Source organism: Hyla sarda, chromosome 6 (genome assembly GCF_029499605.1).
Source record: "Hyla sarda isolate aHylSar1 chromosome 6, aHylSar1.hap1, whole genome shotgun sequence".
Lineage (NCBI taxonomy): Eukaryota > Metazoa > Chordata > Amphibia > Anura > Hylidae > Hyla > Hyla sarda.
In genome coordinates, this window is record NC_079194.1 from 302,366,422 (window position 1) to 302,388,550 (window position 22,129).

Genomic DNA, 22,129 nt, shown 5'->3' on the forward strand with positions numbered 1-22,129 from the left:
AAGTGTCATCATCCTGTACCCCAAGTGTTATTATCCTGTACCCCAAGTGTTATCATCCTGTACCCCAAGTGTTATCATCCTGTACCCCAAGTGTTATCATCCTGTACCCCAAGTGTCATTATCCTGTACCCCAAGTGTTATCATCCTGTACCCCAAGTGTTATCATCTTGTACCCCAAATGTTATCATCCTGTACCCCAAGTGTTATAATCCTGTACCCCAAGTGTTATCATCCTGTACCCCAAGTGTTATCATCCTGTACCCCAAGTGTCATTATCCTGTACCCCAAGTGTTATCATCCTGTACCCCAAGTGTTATCATCCTGTACCCCAAGTGTTATCATCCTGTACCCCAAGTGTCATTATCCTGTACCCCAAGTGTTATCATCCTGTACCCCAAGTGTTATCATCCTGTACCCCAAGTGTTATCATCCTGTACCCCAAGTGTTATCATCCTGTACCTCAAGTATTATCATCCTGTACCCCAAGTGTTATCATCCTGTACCCCAAGTGTCATCATCCTGTACCCCAAGTGTTATCATCCTGTACCTTAAGTGTCATCATCCTGTACCCCAAGTGTTATTATCCTGTACCCCAAGTGTTATCATCCTGTACCCCAAGTGTTATCATCCTGTACCCCAAGTGTTATCATCCTGTACCCCAAGTGTTATCATCCTGTACCCCAAGTGTCATTATCCTGTACCCCAAGTGTTATCATCCTGTACCCCAAGTGTTATCATCTTGTACCCCAAATGTTATCATCCTGTACCCCAAGTGTTATAATCCTGTACCCCAAGTGTTATCATCCTGTACCCCAAGTGTCATTATCCTGTACCCCAAGTGTCATTATCCTGTACCCCAAGTGTTATCATCCTGTACCCCAAGTGTTATTATCCTGTACCCCAAGTGTTATTATCCTGTACCCCAAGTGTTACTATCCTGTACCCCAAGTGTTATCATCCTGTACCCCAAGTGTCATTATCCTGTACCCCAAGTGTCATTATCCTGTACCCCAAGTGTTATCATCCTGTACCCCAAGTGTTATTATCCTGTACCCCAAGTGTTATAATCCTGTACCCCAAGTGTTATCATCCTGTACCCCAAGTGTTATCATCCTGTACCTCAAGTATTATCATCCTGTACCCCAAGTGTTATCATCCTGTACCCCAAGTGTCATCATCCTGTACCCCAAGTGTTATCATCCTGTACCTTAAGTGTCATCATCCTGTACCCCAAGTGTTATCATCCTGTACCCCAAGTGTCATTATCCTGTACCCCAAGTGTTATCATCCTGTACTCCAAGTGTCATTATCCTGTACCCCAAGTGTCATCATCCTGTACCCCAAGTGTCATTATCCTGTACCCCAAGTGTTATCATCCTGTACCACAAGTGTTATCATCCTGTACCCCAAGTGTCATTATCCTGTACCCCAAGTGTCATTATCCTGTACCCCAAGTGTCATTATCCTGTACCCCAAGTGTTATCATCCTGTACCCCAAGTGTCATCATCCTGTACCCCAAGTGTCATCATCCTGTACCCCAAGTGTCATCATCCTGTACCCCAAGTGTTATCATCCTGTACCCCAAGTGTCATCATCCTGTACCCCAAGTGTTATCATCCTGTACCCCAAGTGTCATCATCCTGTACCCCAAGTGTTATCATCCTGTACCCCAAGTGTTATCATCCTGTACCCCAAGTGTTATCATCCTGTACCCCAAGTGTTATCATCCTGTACCCCAAGTGTTATTATCCTGTACCCCAAGTGTTATCATCCTGTACCCCAAGTGTCATCATCCTGTACCCCAAGTGTTATCATCCTGTACCCCAAGTGTCATTATCCTGTACCCCAAGTGTCATTATCCTGTACCCCAAGTGTCATTATCCTGTACCCCAAGTGTCATTATCCTGTACCCCAAGTGTTATCATCCTGTACCCCAAGTGTTATCATCCTGTACCCCAAGTGTCATCATCCTGTACCCCAAGTGTCATCATCCTGTACCCCAAGTGTCATTATCCTGTACCCCAAGTGTCATCATCCTGTACCCCAAGTGTCATCATCCTGTACCCTAAGTGTTATCCTGTACCCCAAGTGTCATTATCCTGTACCCCAAATGTTATAATCCTGTACCCCAAGTGTTATCATCCTGTACCCCAAGTGTCATTATCCTGTACCCCAAGTGTCATCATCCTGTAACCCAAGTGTTATCATCCTGTACCCCGAGTGTCATCATCCTGTACCCCGAGTGTCATCATCCTGTACCCCGAGTGTTCTCATCCTGTACCCCAAGTGTCATCATCCTTTACCCCAAGTGTCATCATCCTGTACCCCAAGTGTTATCATCCTGTACCCCGAGTGTCATCATCCTGTACCCCGAGTGTTATCATCCTGTACCCCAAGTGTTATCATCCTGTACCCCAAGTGTCATTATCCTGTACCCCAAGTGTCATCATTCTGTACCCCGAGTGTCATCATCCTGTACCCCGAGTGTCATCATCCTGTACCCCGAGTGTTCTCATCCTGTACCCCAAGTGTCATCATCCTTTACCCCAAGTGTCATCATCCTGTACCCCGAGTGTTATCATCCTGTACCCCGAGTGTCATCATCCTGTACCCCGAGTGTTATCATCCTGTACCCCGAGTGTTATCATCCTGTACCCCGAGTGTCATCATCCTGTACCCCGAGTGTTATCATCCTGTACCCCAAGTGTTATCATCCTGTACCCCAAGTGTTATCATCCTGTACCCCGAGTGTTATCATCCTGTACCCCAAGTGTTATCATCCTGTACCCCAAGTGTTATCATCCTTTACCCCAAGTGTTATTATCCTGTACCCCAAGTGTCAAACTGTGGACCTCCAGATGTTACAAAACTACAACTCACAGCATGCCCAGTCAGCCAATGGCTTTCCGCTTATGCTGTGAGTTGTAATTTTGCAACAGCTGAAGGTCCACAGTTTGATACCACTGGACTAGTATATAACTCTGGGATGTACCTGTGGCCCCTTTGGCACCGTGTGGCCCCGTACTGTACATAACATGAAATCACTAGACATAATGTTGCTGCCGGTAGCAGAGTCCTCCGGTTTCCTATTGTTTCGTTTATAGTAACACAGCGGTCTCCTGTATCGGGCAGCACCGTACAGTATAAAACCTCTGCCGCACATCACTCATTAAAGCGTCACCGGTGAGTCTCGCCCATCGCCCGTCTCTCACCGCTTGGCATTGTGCCCGGCAGAGTATTTGTCTAGGATTCCGCAGTCGTCTCTATGAGAAGCGGCTCCTTGGCGTGACCCCGCGTGACCCCGCGCCGCCCCGGTCCTGACAGCTCGTGTCTTCATTACTGCACAGAACCTGTTTCGGCGTCCTGCGTCTTCTGCCGTATTTCCTCCTTCTCGCTCTATGGTCGCTCTGCTGTCCCGGGCTTCATAGGCTCCGGCTGGAATCTTATTACATCCAAGACATTTCTCATTTCTATCGGTTTCTTAAAATACATTTTCTTACATTCACAGGATCCAGGTTTCTGTAAAGGACACGAACAGGCGACATTTCTTCTCTCCATTCCATGTAACATTGAAGTCAATTAGAAGCGAAGAAATCTCATATTACGTGTAAATAAAGGCCAATCAGTGTACGATGAAAAATTCTCAGGTATGTTACAATTGTATCCAGTCTAGACAATGCTCTGTGAGCTAAACATCCTGGACTCCAGACTAATACATTGTATATAGCTAGTCCTGCTCTCAGCTGAGAAGTGATAATTGTATCCAGTCTAGACAATGCTCTGTGAGCTAAACATTCTGGACTCCAGACTGATACATTGTACATAGCTCGTCCTGCTCTCAGCTGAGAAGTGATACAATTGTAGCCAGTCTAGACAATGCTCTGTGAGCTAAACATCCTGGACTCCAGACTGATACATTGTACATAGCTCGTCCTGCTCTCAGCTGAGAAGTGATACAATTATATCCAGTCTAGACAATGCTCTGTGAGCTAAACATCCTGGACTCCAGACTGATACATTGTACATAGCTAGTCCTGCTCTCAGCTGAGAAGTGATAATTGTATCCAGTCTAGACAATGCTCTGTGAGCTAAACATCCTGGACTCCAGACTAATACATTGTACATAGCTCGTCCTGCTCTCAGCTGAGAAGTGATAATTGTATCCAGTCTAGACAATGCTCTGTGAGCTAAACATCCTGGACTCCAGACTAATACATTGTATATAGCTAGTCCTGCTCTCAGCTGAGAAGTGATAATTGTATCCAGTCTAGACAATGCTCTGTGAGCTAAACATTCTGGACTCCAGACTGATACATTGTACATAGCTCGTCCTGCTCTCAGCTGAGAAGTGATACAATTGTAGCCAGTCTAGACAATGCTCTGTGAGCTAAACATCCTGGACTCCAGACTGATACATTGTACATAGCTCGTCCTGCTCTCAGCTGAGAAGTGATACAATTATATCCAGTCTAGACAATGCTCTGTGAGCTAAACATCCTGGACTCCAGACTGATACATTGTACATAGCTAGTCCTGCTCTCAGCTGAGAAGTGATAATTGTATCCAGTCTAGACAATGCTCTGTGAGCTAAACATCCTGGACTCCAGACTAATACATTGTACATAGCTCGTCCTGCTCTCAGCTGAGAAGTGATAATTGTATCCAGTCTAGACAATGCTCTGTGAGCTAAACATCCTGGACTCCAGACTAATACATTGTATATAGCTAGTCCTGCTCTCAGCTGAGAAGTGATAATTGTATCCAGTCTAGAAAATGCTCTGTGAGCTAAACATCCTGGACTCCAGACTAATACATTGTATATAGCTCGTCCTGCTCTCAGCTGAGAAGTATATACAATTATATCCAGTCTAGACAATGCTCTGTGAGCTAAACATCCTGGACTCCAGACTGATACATTGTACATAGCTAGTCCTGCTCTCAGCTGAGAAGTATATACAATTATATCCAGTCTAGACAATGCTCTGTGAGCTAAACATCCTGGACTCCAGACTGATACATTGTACATAGCTAGTCCAGCTCTCAGCTGAGAAGTGATACAATTGTATCCAGTCTAGACAATGCTCTGTGAGCTAAACATCCTGGACTACAGACTGATACATTGTACATAGCTCGTCCTGCTCTCAGCTGAGAAGTGATACAATTGTATCCAGTCTAGACAATGCTCTGTGAGCTAAACATCCTGGACCCCAGACTGATACATTGTACATAGCTAGTCCTGCTCTCAGCTGAGAAGTGATACAATTGTATCCAGTCTAGACAATGCTCTGTGAGCTAAACATCCTGGCCTCCAGACTGATACATTGTACATAGCTAGTCCTGCTCTCAGCTGAGAAGTGATACAATTGTATCCAGTCTAGACAATGCTCTGTGAGCTAAACATCCTGGACTCCAGACTGATACATGGTATATAGCTAGTCCTGCTCTCAGCTGAGAAGTGATAATTGTATCCAGTCTAGACAATGCTCTGTGAGCTAAACATCCTGGACTCCAGACTAATACATTGTACATAGCTAGTCCTGCTCTCAGCTGAGAAGTGATACAATTGTATCCAGTCTAGACAATGCTCTGTGAGCTAAACATCCTGGACTCCAGACTGATACATTGTACATCGCTAGTCCTGCTCTCAGCTGAGAAGTGATACAATTGTATCCAGTCTAGACAATGCTCTGTGAGCTAAACATCCTGGACTCCAGACTAATACATTGTACATAGCTCGTCCTGCTCTCAGCTGAGAAGTATATACAATTATATCCAGTCTAGACAATGCTCTGTGAGCTAAACATCCTGGACTCCAGACTGATACATTGTACATAGCTAGTCCTGCTCTCAGCTGAGAAGTGATACAATTATATCCAGTCTAGACAATGCTCTGTGAGCTAAACATCCTGGACTCCAGAGTGATACATTGTACATAGCTAGTCCGGCTCTCAGCTGAGAAGTGATACAATTATATCCAGTCTAGACAATGCTCTGTGAGCTAAACATCCTGGACTCCAGACTGATACATTGTACATAGCTAGTCCTGCTCTCAGCTGAGAAGTGATAATTGTATCCAGTCTAGACAATGCTCTGTGAGCTAAACATCCTGGACCCCAGACTGATACATTGTACATAGCTAGTCCTGCTCTCAGCTGATAAGTGATACAATTGTATCCAGTCTAGACAATGCTCTGTGAGCTAAACATCCTGGACCCCAGACTGATACATTGTACATAGCTAGTCCTGCTCTCAGCTGAGAAGTGATACAATTGTATCCAGTCTAGACAATGCTCTGTGAGCTAAACAGCCTGGACCCCAGACTGATACATTGTACATATCTAGTCCTGCTCTCAGCTGAGAAGTATATACAATTGTATCCAGTCTAGACAATGCTCTGTGAGCTAAACATCCTGGACTCCAGACTGATACATTGTACATAGCTCGTCCTGCTCTCAGCTGAGAAGTGATACAATTGTATCCAGTCTAGACAATGCTCCGTGAGCTAAACATCCTGGACTCCAGACTGATACATTGTACATAGCTAGTCCTGCTCTCAGCTGAGAAGTATATACAATTGTATCCAGTCTAGACAATGCTCTGTGAGCTAAACATCCTGGGTTCCTACTCATCTGTTCCTTTAGCCGTTACTGTAGTGTTTCCCACGCAGTGTGCCTCCAGCTGTTGCAAAACTACAACTCCCAGCATGCCCAGACAGCCAACGGCTGTCTGGGCATGCTGGGAGTTGTAGTTTTGCAACAGCTGGAGGCACCCTGCATGGGAAACACTGTGTCACTGACTTGCAAACCCAGCTCTGCGCATTGCCCTCTGCATTACATGTCATGTAGTCCTCCATGCCCATGACCTCCCCGTGTGCCCGCTCTGCCATACCAGCTGCTGCTGCCGCCTTCCGACCCTATAAGTGTTCGTTTTTCTGTCTCATCCGTCACTTTTTTTTTAGCGCATACTTTATATTTAATTACAGACGTGTGAAGACGGCGCTCCGGGTCTGAGAATCACGAAGGTTTTATTTTAATAGGTGAGTGCTAATACAGCGGCTGCCATCTGATGCCCCCCCCGGGGCACCACAGCAAGATCAACATCTGTCCCGCGCATCATTGTAATGCCGTCAGTTTATAGTATTTATTCCATTATTACTATAGCTATTTATTCCTGTTTACCTGCGCAGTTTTAGCGTCTCAGCGTATTAAGGCGTCGAGGTTGTGATGGCTGCCTGGGTGTGATGCATGGCATTAAGGATCTCGTTCTGATGCCACCTTACAAGGTGTACGGCAATCCGGAGCTGAAATCATAGCTCTGCTCCTGTTTACTAGTGTTGAGCGCGAGTATTCGAAATGCGAATTTTCACCGCAAATATTGGCACTTTGCAATTTCGAGAATATTTAGAACATAGATATTTATTTATTCATAATGACGAATATTTTTTATTTTTTTTATTTGAATATGCGAATATGCAAATATTCGCGAATATCGGCGCTTGAAGTCACTTGAGGACACTGATCCCTCCCTTCTTTTAGGTAAAAGATAGAATCGCGCATGCGCACTATGCGAATTTCATTACGAATTTTCGCATTGGAAAAAGAAAAGAGAACGAACATAGCGAATATGCGAATTTCACGAACATAGGGCGAATATTAGTCCATATATTTGCTAAATGTCGCGAATTTGAATATGGCCCCTGCTGCTCATCGCTGTTGTTTACCCCTTATTGATCAGGTAGAGCATTCTGGAATCACTCTGCCTGATCATAGAGAGAACTGTGTGATCATATAGTTACAGCTGCACAGTCCTCTCCATCCCCTCCCTGCACTCCTCTCTATGATCATAGAGAGAACTGTGTGATCATATAGTTACAGCTGCACAGTCCTCTCTATCCCCTCCCTGCACTCCCCTCTATGATCATAGAAAGAACTGTGTGGTCATACAGTTACAGCTGCACAGTCCTCTCTATCCCCTCCCTGCATTCATCTCTATGATCATAGAGAGAACTGTGTGGTCATACAGTTACATCTGCACATTCCTCTCTATCCCCTCCCTGCATTCATCTCTATGATCATAGAGAGAACTGTGTGGTCATACAGTTACAGCTGCACAGTCCTCTCTATCCCCTCCCTGCACTCATCTCTATGATCATAGAGAGAACTGTGTGGTCATATAGTTACAGACGCACAGTCCTCTCTATCCCCTCCCTGCACTCATCTCTATGATCATAGAGACATCTGTGTGGTCATACAGATACAGCTGCACAGTCCTCTCTATCCTCTCCCTGCACTCATCTCTATGATCATAGAGAGAACTGTGTGGTCATACAGATACAGCTGCACAGTCCTCTCTATCCCCTCCCTGCATTCATCTCTATGATCATAGAGAGAACTGTGTGGTCATACAGTCACAGCTGCACAGTCCTCTCTATCCCCTCCCTGCACTCATCTCTATGATCATAGAGAGAACTGTGTGGTCATACAGATACAGCTGCACAGTCCTCTCTATCCCCTCCCTGCATTCATCTCTATGATCATAGAGAGAACTGTGTGGTCATACAGTCACCGCTGCACAGTCCTCTCTATCCCCTCCCTGCACTCAACTCTATGATCATAGAGAACAGTCTGGTCTCATACTGTATCACACGTGATGAGCTTAGATATGGCCCCTCAGCTTACAGTACCATACATGCTAGGCTTAGATACACTGATTTGGAAAACAGTATCATGAATGCTAGGTTTAGATACACCGAGTCAGAAAATTTTTTCACACATGTTAGGCTTAGATACACCAGGAGTGAAAATAGTATCATACATGCTAGGCTTAGATACACTGAGTCTGAAAACAGTATCATACATTCTAGGCTTACATATTGTGATAAGGGCAGATGGGAGTTTTAGTTTTGCAACAGCTGGAGGTACCCTGGTTGGGAAACACTGATCTATATGTATGAAGCGTCTCAGCGGCAGCTTAGATACACTAGTTTAGTAGAATAGACCTGAGTGGTAACATCCAGTTGACATATAATAATGTAACACTGGATAAGTGTATGGCGGTGGCGGCGGCGGTGGCGATGTGAGGACGCTGCCTCATTGCGGCTGTACGGATGAATATTTCATGAGGTGATCGGCGCCGAGCGCGGAGGCCGCAGCAATAGACACAATTAATCCACAATTCACTATTGATCTATTTCACTATTTGGACGGTATCGATCGACGAACCGCCCTGTAATTTGGCAGCGTTCTTGTAACTAAGCAACAAGGCGGGACGGAGCGCGGCCTCAGGACTACACAGGATCTGCGGGGAAAAGTCTGCGGAACTTTCTGGGTAATAGAAAAATCCTGTAAAAGAACTGGAGAGGATGGGAAACAAACAAATGTGAGGAGGCACTGGGGAGGACAATGTGGAACTACAGATCCCAGCAGGTCCTGCAAAGCATTATTCTGCTGGTGAGGTCACTGTGTACATATATTACATTACTTATCCTGTACTGATCCTGAGTTATATCCTGTATTATACTCCAGAGCTGTACTCACTATTCTGCTGGTGAGGTCACTGTGTACATACATTACATTACTTATCCTGTACTGATCCTGAGTTATATCCTGTATTATACTCCAGAGCTGTACTCACTATTCTGCTGGTGAGGTCACTGTGTACATACATTACATTACTTATCCTGTACTGATCCTGAGTTATATCCTGTATTATACTCCAGAGCTGTACTCACTATTCTGCTGGTGAGGTCACTGTGTACATACATTACATTACTTATCCTGTACTGATCCTGAGTTATATCCTATATTATACTCCAGAGCTGTACTCACTATTCTGCTGGTGAGGTCACTGTGTACATACATTACATTACTTATCCTGTACTGATCCTGAGTTATATCCTGTATTATACCCCAGAGATGTACTCACTATTCTGCTGGTGAGGTCACTGTGTACATACATTACATTACTTATCCTGTACTGATCCTGAGTTATATCCTGTATTATACTCCAGAGCTGTACTCACTATTCTGCTGGTGAGGTCACTGTGTATATACATTACATTACTTATCCTGTACTGATCCTGAGTTATATCCTGTATTATACTCCAGAGCTGTACTCACTATTCTGCTGGTGAGGTCACTGTGTATATACATTAAATTACTTATCCTGTACTGATCCTGAGTTATATCCTGTATTATACTCCAGAGCTGTACTCACTATTCTGCTGGTGAGGTCACTGTGTACATACATTACATTACTTATCCTGTACTGATCCTGAGTTATATCCTGTATTATACCCCAGAGCTGTACTCACTATTCTGCTGGTGAGGTCACTGTGTACATACATTACATTACTTATCCTGTACTGATCCTGAGTTATATCCTGTATTATACTCCAGAGCTGTACTCACTATTCTGCTGGTGAGGTCACTGTGTACATACATTACATTACTTATCCTGTACTGATCCTGAGTTATATCCTATATTATACTCCAGAGCTGTACTCACTATTCTGCTGGTGAGGTCACTGTGTACATACATTACATTACTTATCCTGTACTGATCCTGAGTTATATCCTGTATTATACCCCAGAGATGTACTCACTATTCTGCTGGTGAGGTCACTGTGTACATACATTACATTACTTATCCTGTACTGATCCTGAGTTATATCCTGTATTATACTCCAGAGCTGTACTCACTATTCTGCTGGTGAGGTCACTGTGTATATACATTACATTACTTATCCTGTACTGATCCTGAGTTATATCCTGTATTATACTCCAGAGCTGTACTCACTATTCTGCTGGTGAGGTCACTGTGTATATACATTAAATTACTTATCCTGTACTGATCCTGAGTTATATCCTGTATTATACTCCAGAGCTGTACTCACTATTCTGCTGGTGAGGTCACTGTGTACATACATTACATTACTTATCCTGTACTGATCCTGAGTTATATCCTGTATTATACCCCAGAGCTGTACTCACTATTCTGCTGGTGAGGTCACTGTGTACATACATTACATTACTTATCCTGTACTGATCCTGAGTTATATCCTGTATTATACTCCAGAGCTGTACTCACTATTCTGCTGGTGAGATCACTGTGTACATACATTACATTACTTATCCTGTACTGATCCGGAGTTATATCCTGTATTATACCCCAGAGCTGAACTCACTATTCTGCTGGTGAGGTCACTGTGTATATACATTACATTACTTATCCTGTACTGAGCTGCACTCACTATTCTGCTGCTTGCCTCTTGTGAAGATGATCCTTCTCAGAATGAAAATCCAAAGATCTAGCTGTGCAGACCCTGAACAAGCAGTAGGGATTTCAGTTCTGAAGCCAGCAGAATAGTGAGTACATCATGTAAATATAATACAGGCTACAACTCAGGATCAGTATAAGATGATTCAGTAACATATATATATATATATATATATATATATATATATATATATATATATAACAGTAACATTATATGATAAACAGTTTATAGTGTTTTTACGGTTTTAACCCTTTAACAACTCCATTTTGCAGATTAAAGGGGACCGCCAAGTTCTATAGTATATTGGGATTTGGCTCCTCTTGCTATATGTGTGTTGGGCAGAAAGATCATTATTTTAGCCTAAAATGTTGCAGATTTAGAATTAAACAGATTGTGATCGGTCTTATCCGTACGAGAGATGCAGCTGCGGCAATGTGAGCGCTCAGGGACACTCAGGACTACAACACGGGACACGTCTGCCACCTGCTGGTGATTCCATGTATTTATGGGGTCAGTAAAGAAGTAAACAAAGAGGGGGAGATTTATTAAAACCCATCCAGAGGAAAAGTTGCTGAGTTGCCTATAGAAACCAATCAGATTGCTTCTTTCATTTTTAAAGAGGCCTGAGAAAAATGAAAGAAGTGATCTGATTGGTTGCTAGGGGCAACTCAGCAACTTTTTCTCTGGACAGGTTTTGATAAATCTCCCCCATAATGTATTATTACATTATATACAGGACCATATGGCGGTAGATATCAGCTGTACACAGGCTCTGTATACCATATATACGTGATTATATACAGGACCATATGGCAGTAGATATCAGCTGTACACAGGCTCTGTATACCATATAAGTGATTATATACAGGACCATATGGCAGTAGATATCAGCTGTACACAGAATGTGTATACCATATAAGTGATTATATACAGGACCATATGGCGGTAGATATCAGCTGTACACAGTATCTGTACCATATAAGTGATTACAGTTACAGCAAGGGACTCACAATTACGTCTTTTCTAATCGGCGACGTCCTCTTTAATTTTCTTCTCCGTCTGGATCAGACCGCCATGTCGATCTCTTACCATCTGCAGGACAGATATGTTAGACATTTTTCCAGTGCCCTCTCCTCCACTACACAATATTTCCATCTATAAGCCCACAAACTGTTATAAAGCTCTCCTTGGTGTCCTGCACAGTAAAAGGGCAGGTAGGTAGGTAGCCAGCCAGGTAAATAGTTAACTAGGTAGATAGATAAGGAAGCCAGATATGTAGGTAGGTGACTAGCCAGGTAGGTTGGTTGTTAGCTAGGTAGTTTGGCAGTCATGTATGCAGGCCAGGTATGTACATAGTTAGGTAGCCAGGTTTGGTAGTTTGTCCTCATATTAGTTAGGCAGGAACATAGTAGATAGTCCCTCACTTTAGGTGTAGGCAGCAGAGTTACGCTACAGTGGGTGTAGGCAGCAGGGTCCCCTGACAGTAGGTGTAGGAAGCAGGGTTCCCCCACAGTGGGTGTAGGCAGCAGGGTCCCCCCACAGTAGGTGTAGGCAGCAGGATCCCCCTACATTAGGTGTAGGCATCAGGATTCCCCCCACAGGAGGTGTAGGCAGCAGAGTCACCCCCCCCCCCCCACACCAGTAGGTGTAGGCAGCAGAGTTAGAGTCCCCCCCCCAGTAGGTGTAGGCAGCAGAGTTAGAGTCCCCCCCCAGGAGGTGTAGACAGCAGAGTTAGAGTCCCCCCCCCCCCCAGTAGGTGCAGGCAGCAGAGTTTTTCCACCTGCCCTCTTCCAAGGTTGAAAAAAAAAATTATGCTCACCTGATGTCCCACGCAGCAATCTTCTCCTCCGGAGTGCAGCAGGGGCCCGCTTCTTTCTTCCTCCACAGTTCAGGTGCCAATGAGGGATGTCATCGGCACCTGCGCTGCGTGGGGGCGGAGGTCACGTTTCCTCTATGTAGGTCGCAGATACAACTCACACAGAGGGGACGCCTTCTCCTGTATGTGCGTGTACCATACAGGAGAAGGCAGCGCTGTCTGCTGGGGATCCGGGACAAGTGTCCTGGATCCTCAAGAGCAGTGGCGGGCCCTTTACGCAGCTGGGCCCTTGGACCATGTCCGATCGGACCGGCCGGTCAGTCCGCCCCTGACCATACTGATACAGAAGAAAAGCCACTATACACAGACTAATATCCCCCCATACAGTGACCATATAGTGGTGATTACAGCACTGCACAGGCTCTGCAGATCGTATAAGTGCACTGTAATCACTTATATCAGTGCAAAATGTATCAGAGACAGAATAGTCTGGCACTAACAAGACTAGGGTGAAATGGCTACTGGAGAATGGCAACAGTATAATCCAGATAACAGATGGCAAACGGTGGTGCGTTGCCCATATAGATGAAATAGCAGAGTGACTATAGAAACAGGACAGCACTCACCATCCAACTTTAGCTTTTGTCTGTCCCGGCTGTGCTCCCCGCCTCCACCTGGGCACACACCCGATGTCATCACACGCTTGAATAAAAGCTAAAGTTGGATGGTGAGTGCTATCCTGTTTTCTATATTCACTCACTTATATCAGTGGTCTCAAAACTGTGGCTCTCCAGATGTTGCAAAACTTCAACTCCCAGCATGCTCTCTTGTTCTCTTTACCTTTTCTTCTCTATCTGGCTCAGACCACGTGAAGGCTTCATCCAACCGGGGCTCGTCCCCACCGAATCTGCCAAACATCTTAGGCTCCACACTTTTCCAGCCCCCACTACAGTCCCCACTTTTTGCCCCGAGTGGGGAGGTAATCACCATAAGGTAGATGCCCCCAGTTTGTAGACAAGCACCCCCCCCCCCCCCCCAATTAGGTTTGGTCCTCCAATGCCCATTATCTAGTATTTTGTATTTTGGTACTTTAGTCTGTACTGTCTTGTGGTTTGGCATCCCAATCCCTGGTCTCTGGTGACTTTGGTCTCCAGTCCCTGGTGTCAGGGGACTTTGGTCTCCAGTCCCTGGTGTCAGGTGACTTTGGTCTCCAGTCCCTGGTGTCAGGTGACTTTGGTCTCCAGTCCCTGGTCTCAGGTGACTTTGGCCTCCAGTCCCTGGTGTCAGGTGACTTTGGTCTCCAGTCCCTGGTTTCAGGAGACTTTGGTCACCAGTCCCTGGTGTCAGGTGACTTTGGTCTCCAGTGCCTGGTGTCAGGTGACTTTGGTCTCCAGTCCCCGGTGTCAGCTGACTTTGGTCTCCTGTCCCTGGTGTCAGGTGACTTTGGTCTCCAGTCTCTTGTGTCAGGTGACTTTGGTCTCCAGTCCCTTGTGTCAGGTGACTTTGGTTTCCAGTCCCTGGTGTCAGGTGACTTTGGTCTCCAGTCCCTGGTGTCAGGAGACTTTGGTCACCAGTCCCTGGTGTCAGGTGACTTTGGTCTCCAGTCCCTGGTGTCAGGTGACTTTGGTCTCCAGTCCCTGGTGTCAGGTGACTTTGGTCTCCAGTCCCTGGTGTCAGGTGACTTTGGTCTCCAGTGTCTTGTGTCAGGTGACTTTGGTCTCCAGTCCCTGGTGTCAGGTGACTTTGGTCTCCAGTCCCTGGTGTCAGGTGACTTTGGTCTCCAGTCCCTGGTGTCAGGAGACTTTGGTCACCAGTCCCTGGTGTCAGGTGACTTTGGTCTCCAGTCCCTGGTGTCAGGTGACTTTGGTCTCCAGTCCCTGGTGTCAGGTGACTTTGGTCTCCAGTCCCTGGTGTCAGGTGACTTTGGTCGCCTGTCCCTGGTGTCAGGTGACTTTGGTCTCCAATCCCTGGTGTCAGGTGATTTTGGTCTCCAATCCCTGGTGTCAGGTGACTTTGGTCTCCTGTCCCTGGTGTCAGGTGACTTTGGTCTCCTGTCCCTGTTGTCAGGTGACTTACGGTCTCCAGTCGCTGGTGTCAGGTGACTTTGGTCTCCAGTCCCTGGTGTCAGGTGACTTTTACCTCCAGTCCCTGGTGTCAGGTGACTTTGGTCTCCAATCCCTGGTGTCAGGTGACTTTGGTCTCCAATCCCTGCTGTCAGGTGACTTTGGTCTCCAGTCCCTGGTGTCAGGTGACTTTGGTCTCCAATCCCTTGTGTCAGGTGACTTTGATCTCCAGTCCCTGGTGTCAGGTGACTTTGGTCTCCAATCCTTGGTGTCAGGTGACTTTGGTCTATAATCCATGGTGTCAGGTGACTTTGGTCTCCAATCCCTGGTGTCAGGTGACTTTGGTCTCCAGTCCCTGGTGTCAGGTGACTTTGGTCTCCAATCCCTTGTGTCAGGTGACTTTGATCTCCAGTCCCTGGTGTCAGGTGACTTTGGTCTCCAATCCTTGGTGTCAGGTGACTTTGGTCTATAATCCCTGGTGTCAGGTGACTTTGGTCTCCAGTCCCTGGTGTCAGGTGACTTTGGTCTATAATCCATGGTGTCAGGTGACTTTGGTCTCCAATCCCTGGTGTCAGGTGACTTTGGTCTCCAGTCCCTGGTGTCAGGTGACTTTGGTCTCCACTCCCTGGTGTCAGGTGACTTTGGTCTCCAATCCCTGGTGTCAGGTGACTTCGGTCTCCAGTCTCTGGTGTCAGGTGACTTCGGTCTCCAGTCCCTGGTGTCAGGTGACTTTGGTCTCCAGTCCCTGGTGTCAGGTGACTTTGGTCTCCAGTCCCTGGTGTCAGGTGACTTCGGTCTCCAGTCCCTGGTGTCAGGTGACTTTGGTCTCCAGTCCCTGGTGTCATGTGACTTTGGTCTCCAATCCCTGGTGTCATGTGACTTTGGTCTCCAATCCCTGGTGTCAGGTGACTTCGGTCTCTGCTTCAGATAAGAAGGATCTGTAAGAATCAATGGAAACTTCTACCCTGCAAATTAAAAAAAAACAACAACCTCAGCTCTTCTGTCTTTTCATCTCAGGGTAAAACAAGCGGAGAGGAGAAGTGAAGCTGCGAATAATCGATAACGTTCCGGCTAATGAGGGCGGCCGGATCTTTGCCCTACTTTGTGGAGGATAGAAGCTGCGCTGCTGGTCCTGCGAATTATACAGAGTCTTATTTTATTAACCAGTATTATTAATTGCTGCAAAAACGTAAAAATGTATCAAATGTGTTTATTTGTTGTGATCAGCGTTTTTTGTTTCCTCATTAGGAAATAATAGAAAACACGATTAAACAACGGCGCCGCGATTACGATGTGTCTGCGGTTATGAATTACATTGTTTCCCCAAGTTAAAGGGGTACTCTGCTGCCCCAGCTTGGGGTCGTGATGTCACGGCCACGGCACGCCCCCTCAATGCAAGTCTATGGGAGGGGGCGTGGCGGCAGCCACGCCCCCTCCCATAGACTTGCATTGAGGCGGCGTGCCGTCACAAGGGGCCATGGCCACGATGTCACTGTTACGCCTAGCGCTCCGGGTCCCCGCTCCTCCCCGGAGCGCTCACGGCGTCTTTCTCCCTGCAGCGCCCCGGTCAGTCCCGCTGACCGGGAGCGCTGCACTGTCTTGGCCGTTGGGGATGCGATTCGCACAGCGGGACGCGCCCGCTCGCGAATCGCATCCCAGGTCACTTACCCGTCCCGGTCCCCTGCTGTCATGTGCTGGCGCGCGCGGCTCCGCTCTCTAGGGCGCGCGCGCGCCAGCTCTCTGAGACTTAAAGGGCCAGTGCACCAATGATTGGTGCCTGGCCCAATTAGCTTAATTAGCTTCCACCTGGTCCCTGACTATATCTAACCTCCTCCCATGCACTCCCTTGCCGGATCTTGTTGCCTTGTGCCAGTGAAAGCGTTTAGTGTGTCCAAAGCCTGTGTACCTGAAATTCTGCTACCCATCTTGACTACGAACCTTGCCGCCTGCCCCCGACCTTCTGCTACGTCTGACCTTGCCTCTGCCTAGTCCTTCTGTCCCACGCCTTCTCAGCAGTCAGCGAGGTAGAGCCGTTGCTAGTGGATACGACCTGGTTGCTACTGCCGCAGCAAGACCATCCCGCTTTGCGGCGGGCTCTGGTGAAAACCAGTAGCCTCTTAGAACCGGTCCACTAGCACGGTCCACGCCAATCCCTCGCTGACACAGAGGATCCACTACCTGGAAGCCGAATCGTGACAGTCACTTTATCCTCCTTTGTATAAGAAAACTCATCAAAACTGCACATAATGTGAACTGACCCCAACCCGCTTATGTGTCTAATCGTAATCCAGCACAATAATTAGATGACCAGGTTAAGTGATCAGACTCCACACTCCCTCTCTGCAAAGCCAGAGGATTTATGGAAATCTAGGCAAATGTAGGAAGTCATTTCAGTGATGGAATTGCAATCAATATGGCTGAAAACTCTTTGCCTGCCACATCAGCAAAAACAGGTAAGCACAAGGCATACACAAGAACCTGAACTTGAATATCAAACTGGATTCTTTTTTTTTTTTTACCGTTTTCTGCAGGTTGCTCATAGGTGACCTGTTCAGATGGTTGACAAACTATAAATTGCGCAGTCTCCAGCTCCATCCACTCAATTAATATCCGCTTGCACTTTGCTTACCCTGTTTCCGTTTTTCGAACGCTTCCCTAGACGCGCATAAATTTGCGCCACGTACTCTAAAGGCCAAATTAGTTTGTGCAGAATAGAAAAAAAAAAAAAACGGAACGAACAAGCGTCCTGTCATCAGCATAAATCCGGTCCTGCCAGGTCGGCGTGCCGGGCCTATGAGTGTTTGTCAACAGACGGGGGTAGTAGTAAGTAGTCATTATGGTCGGGGAGGTTTAATTTAATGGATAAAGACGGAGTTCTTGCTTATATCAGCAAAGCCGAAGCGCTAGCAGGCAATTTGCTCGGTATTTTTATATTTTTTTTTGTCTCCACCAGCAGCCGATGGAAATAATTACTAAGCGCCCGGCAGACGTATCCGGAGTGATAAATCTGCCGCGTTAATACACGAAGCCTCATACCACATTTTAAGTCAAAATATTTCAATATTTGTTTTTTTAATTGCTACAAAAAAAAAAAAAAAGATTTAAAAAAAATAAATAAAAATAAATATCTTGCGCCAGCAATGAGCAGAAAGTCTAATTGCTCCTCGCAGCTTCACAGAATGGATGGCGGCGGATTCGTCTCTCTTAGGACGCGTCTCATAGGATAGGACGGCGAAGTGCTGGCGATTACTCAGCGGAGTGACGCCGACGGATGGCGCCAATTAAGATGACTAAATGTCCCGCTAGAAATCGGCTGCTCTGAGCGATATTAGATATAGAATATTTGAGGAATTTTATTTCGACATAAAATGGAGCAGAGGAAAATGCAGGGAGGCAAAGTATGTGTCTGGCCGGGGACCGAGGGTTGTCCTGGCTCATCAGGGACTACAAAACAGGCCACTGGTTTATCAGGGATTATACTCTTAAATAGGTAGTAAATAGAACTGAACCCTAGTGAGTGGTGACTAAACCACCAGGTTACCAAAAGACGTGACAGTGTCCACTAGACCAGTGTTTTCCAAACAGTGTGCCTCCAGCTGTTGCAAAACTACAACTCCCAGCATGTCTGATCAGCCGTTGGCTTATGTACTACTGGCTCATCAGGGACTATACAACAGGCCACTGGTTTATCAGGGATTATACTCTTCTGTAGGCCGGAAATAGAACTGAACCCTAGTGAGTGGTGACTAAACCACCAGGTTACCAAAAGACGTGACAGTGTCCACTAGACCAGTGTTTTCCAACCAGGATGCTTCCAGCTGTTGCAAAACTATAACTCCCAGCATGCCTGATCAGCCATTGGTTTATGTACTACTGGCTCATCAGGGACTATACAACAGGCCACTGGTTTATCAGGGATTATACTCTTCTGTAGGCCGGAAATAGAACTGAACCCTAGTGAGTGGTGACTAAACCACCAGGTTACCAAAAGACGTGACAGTGTCCACTAGACCAGTGTTTTCCAAACAGGGTGCCTCCAGCTGTTGCAAAACTACAACTCCCAGCATGCCTGATCAGCCAATGGCTTATGTACTACTGGCTCATCAGGGACTATACAACAGGCCACTGGTTTATCAGGGATTATACTCTTCTGTAGGCCGGAAATAGAACTGAACCCTAGTGAGTGGTGACTAAACCACCAGGTTACCAAAAGACGTGACAGTGTCCATACCAGTGTTTTCCAGCCAGGATGCCTCCAGCTGTTGCAAAACTACAACTCCCAGCATGCCCGGACAGCCAACGGCTGTCCGGGCATGCTGGGAGTTGTAGTTTTGCAACAGCTGGAGGCACCCTGGTTGGGAAACACTGGTCCATACAGTCACCAGGATGTCCTCAAAGGCAGTCAACTCATCATACTGTACCCTCCTGCATCTTAAAGGGAACCTGTCACCTGTATTTACTGCAGACACCATTGTATCTTCTCCCCTACAGGTGATATGCGGTATTGCAGTTCAGTTACAATGACGATGAATATGGTGATGGATCGGAAAGGAAGCCGCCATGTTTTTCTAATTCTGTACACCAGGGGTACACCACTGAAAAAAAAAAAATGTAATCAACTGGTGCCAGAAAGTTAAACAGATTTGAAAATTACTTCTATTAAAAAATCTTAATCCTTCCAGTACTTATCAACTGCTGTTATGATTCTTTTTGAATTTCCATTCTGCCTGACCACAGTGCTCTCTGCTGACACCTCTGTCCATTTTAGGAACTGTCCAGAGTAGGAGAAAATCCCCATAGAAAACCTCTCCTGCTCTGGACAGTTCCTAAAATGGACAGAGGTGTCAGCAGAGAGCACTGTGGTCAGGCAGAATGGAAATTCAAAAAGAAAAGAACTTCCTGTGGGTCAAAACAGCAGCTGATAAGTACTGGAAGGATTTAGATTTTTTTAATAGAAGTAATTTACAAATCTGTTTAACTTTCTGGCACCAGTTGATTTAAAGGGGTTATCCAGGAAAAAACTTTATTATATATATATATATATATATTGTTACGCCGAGCGCTCCGGGTCCCCGCTCCTCCCCGGAGCGCTCGCTACACTCTCCCCGCTGCAGCGCTCCGGTCAGATCCACTGACCCGGGGCGCTGCGATTCCGCTTCCAGCCGGGATGCGATTCGCGATGCGGGTAGCACCCGCTCGCGATGCGCACCCCGGCTCCCGTACCTGACTCGCTCTCCCTCGGTCCTGTCCCGGCGCGCGCGGCCCCGCTCCCTAGGGCGCGCGCGCGCCGGGTCTTTGCGATTTAAAGGGCCACTGCGCCGCTGATTGGCGCAGTGATTCCAATTAGTGTCTTCACCTGTGCACTTCCCTATATCACCTCACTTCCCCTGCACTCCCTTGCCGGATCTTGTTGCCATCGTGCCAGTGAAAGCGTTCCCTTGTGTGTTCCTAGCCTGTGTTCCAGACCTCCTGCCGTTGCCCCTGACTACGATCCTTGCTGCCTGCCCCGACCTTCTGCTACGTCCGACCTTGCTTCTGTCTACTCCCTTGTACCGCGCCTATCTTCAGCAGCCAGAGAGGTGAGCCGTTGCTAGTGGATACGACCTGGTCACTACCGCCGCAGCAAGACCATCCCGCTTTGCGGCGGGCTCTGGTGAAAACCAGTAGTGACTTAGAACCGATCCACTAGCACGGTCCACGCCAATCCCTCTCTGGCACAGAGGATCCACTACCTGCCAGCCGGCATCGTGACAGTAGATCCGGCCATGGATCCCGCTGAAGTTCCTCTGCCAGTTGTCGCTGACCTTACCACGGTGGTCGCCCAGCAGTCACAACAGATAGCGCAACAAGGCCAACAGCTGTCTCAACTGACCGTTATGCTACAGCAGCTACTACCACAGCTTCAGCAATCATCTCCTCCGCCAGCTCCTGCACCTCCTCCGCAGCGAGTGGCCGCTCCTGGTCTACGCCTATCCTTGCCGGATAAATTTGATGGGGACTCTAAGTTTTGCCGTGGCTTTCTTTCCCAATGTTCCCTGCATCTGGAGATGATGTCGGACCTGTTTCCCACTGAAAGGTCTAAGGTGGCTTTCGTAGTCAGCCTTCTGTCTGGAAAAGCCCAGTCTTGGGCCACACCGCTCTGGGACCGCAATGACCCCGTCACTGCCTCTGTACACTCCTTCTTCTCGGAAATCCGAAGTGTCTTTGAGGAACCTGCCCGAGCCTCTTCTGCTGAGACTGCCCTGTTGAACCTGGTCCAGGGTAATTCTTCCGTTGGCGAGTATGCCGTACAATTCCGTACTCTTGCTTCAGAATTATCCTGGAATAATGAGGCCCTCTGCGCGACCTTTAAAAAAGGCCTATCCAGCAACATTAAAGATGTTCTGGCCGCACGAGAAATTCCTGCTAATCTACATGAACTCATTCACCTAGCCACTCGCATTGACATGCGTTTTTCCGAAAGGCGTCAGGAGCTCCGCCAAGATATGGACTCTGTTCGCACGAGGCGTTTCTTCTCCTCGGCTCCTCTCTCCTCTGGTCCCCTGCAATCCGTTCCTGTGCCTCCCGCCGTGGAGGCTATGCAGGTCGACCGGTCTCGCCTGACACCTCAAGAGAGGACACGACGCCGCATGGAGAACCTCTGCTTGTACTGTGCTAGTACCGAACACTTCCTGAAGGATTGTCCTATCCGTCCTCCCCGCCTGGAAAGACGTACGCTGACTCCGCACAAAGGTGAGACAGTCCTTGATGTCTACTCTGCTTCTCCACGTCTTACTGTGCCTGTGCGGATGTCTGCCTCTGCCTTCTCCTTCTCTACTGTGGCCTTCTTGGACTCTGGATCTGCAGGAAATTTTATTTTGGCCTCTCTCGTCAACAAGTTCAACATCCCAGTGACCAGTCTCGCCAGACCCCTTTACATCAATTGTGTAAACAATGAAAGATTGGACTGTACCATACGTTTCCGCACGGAG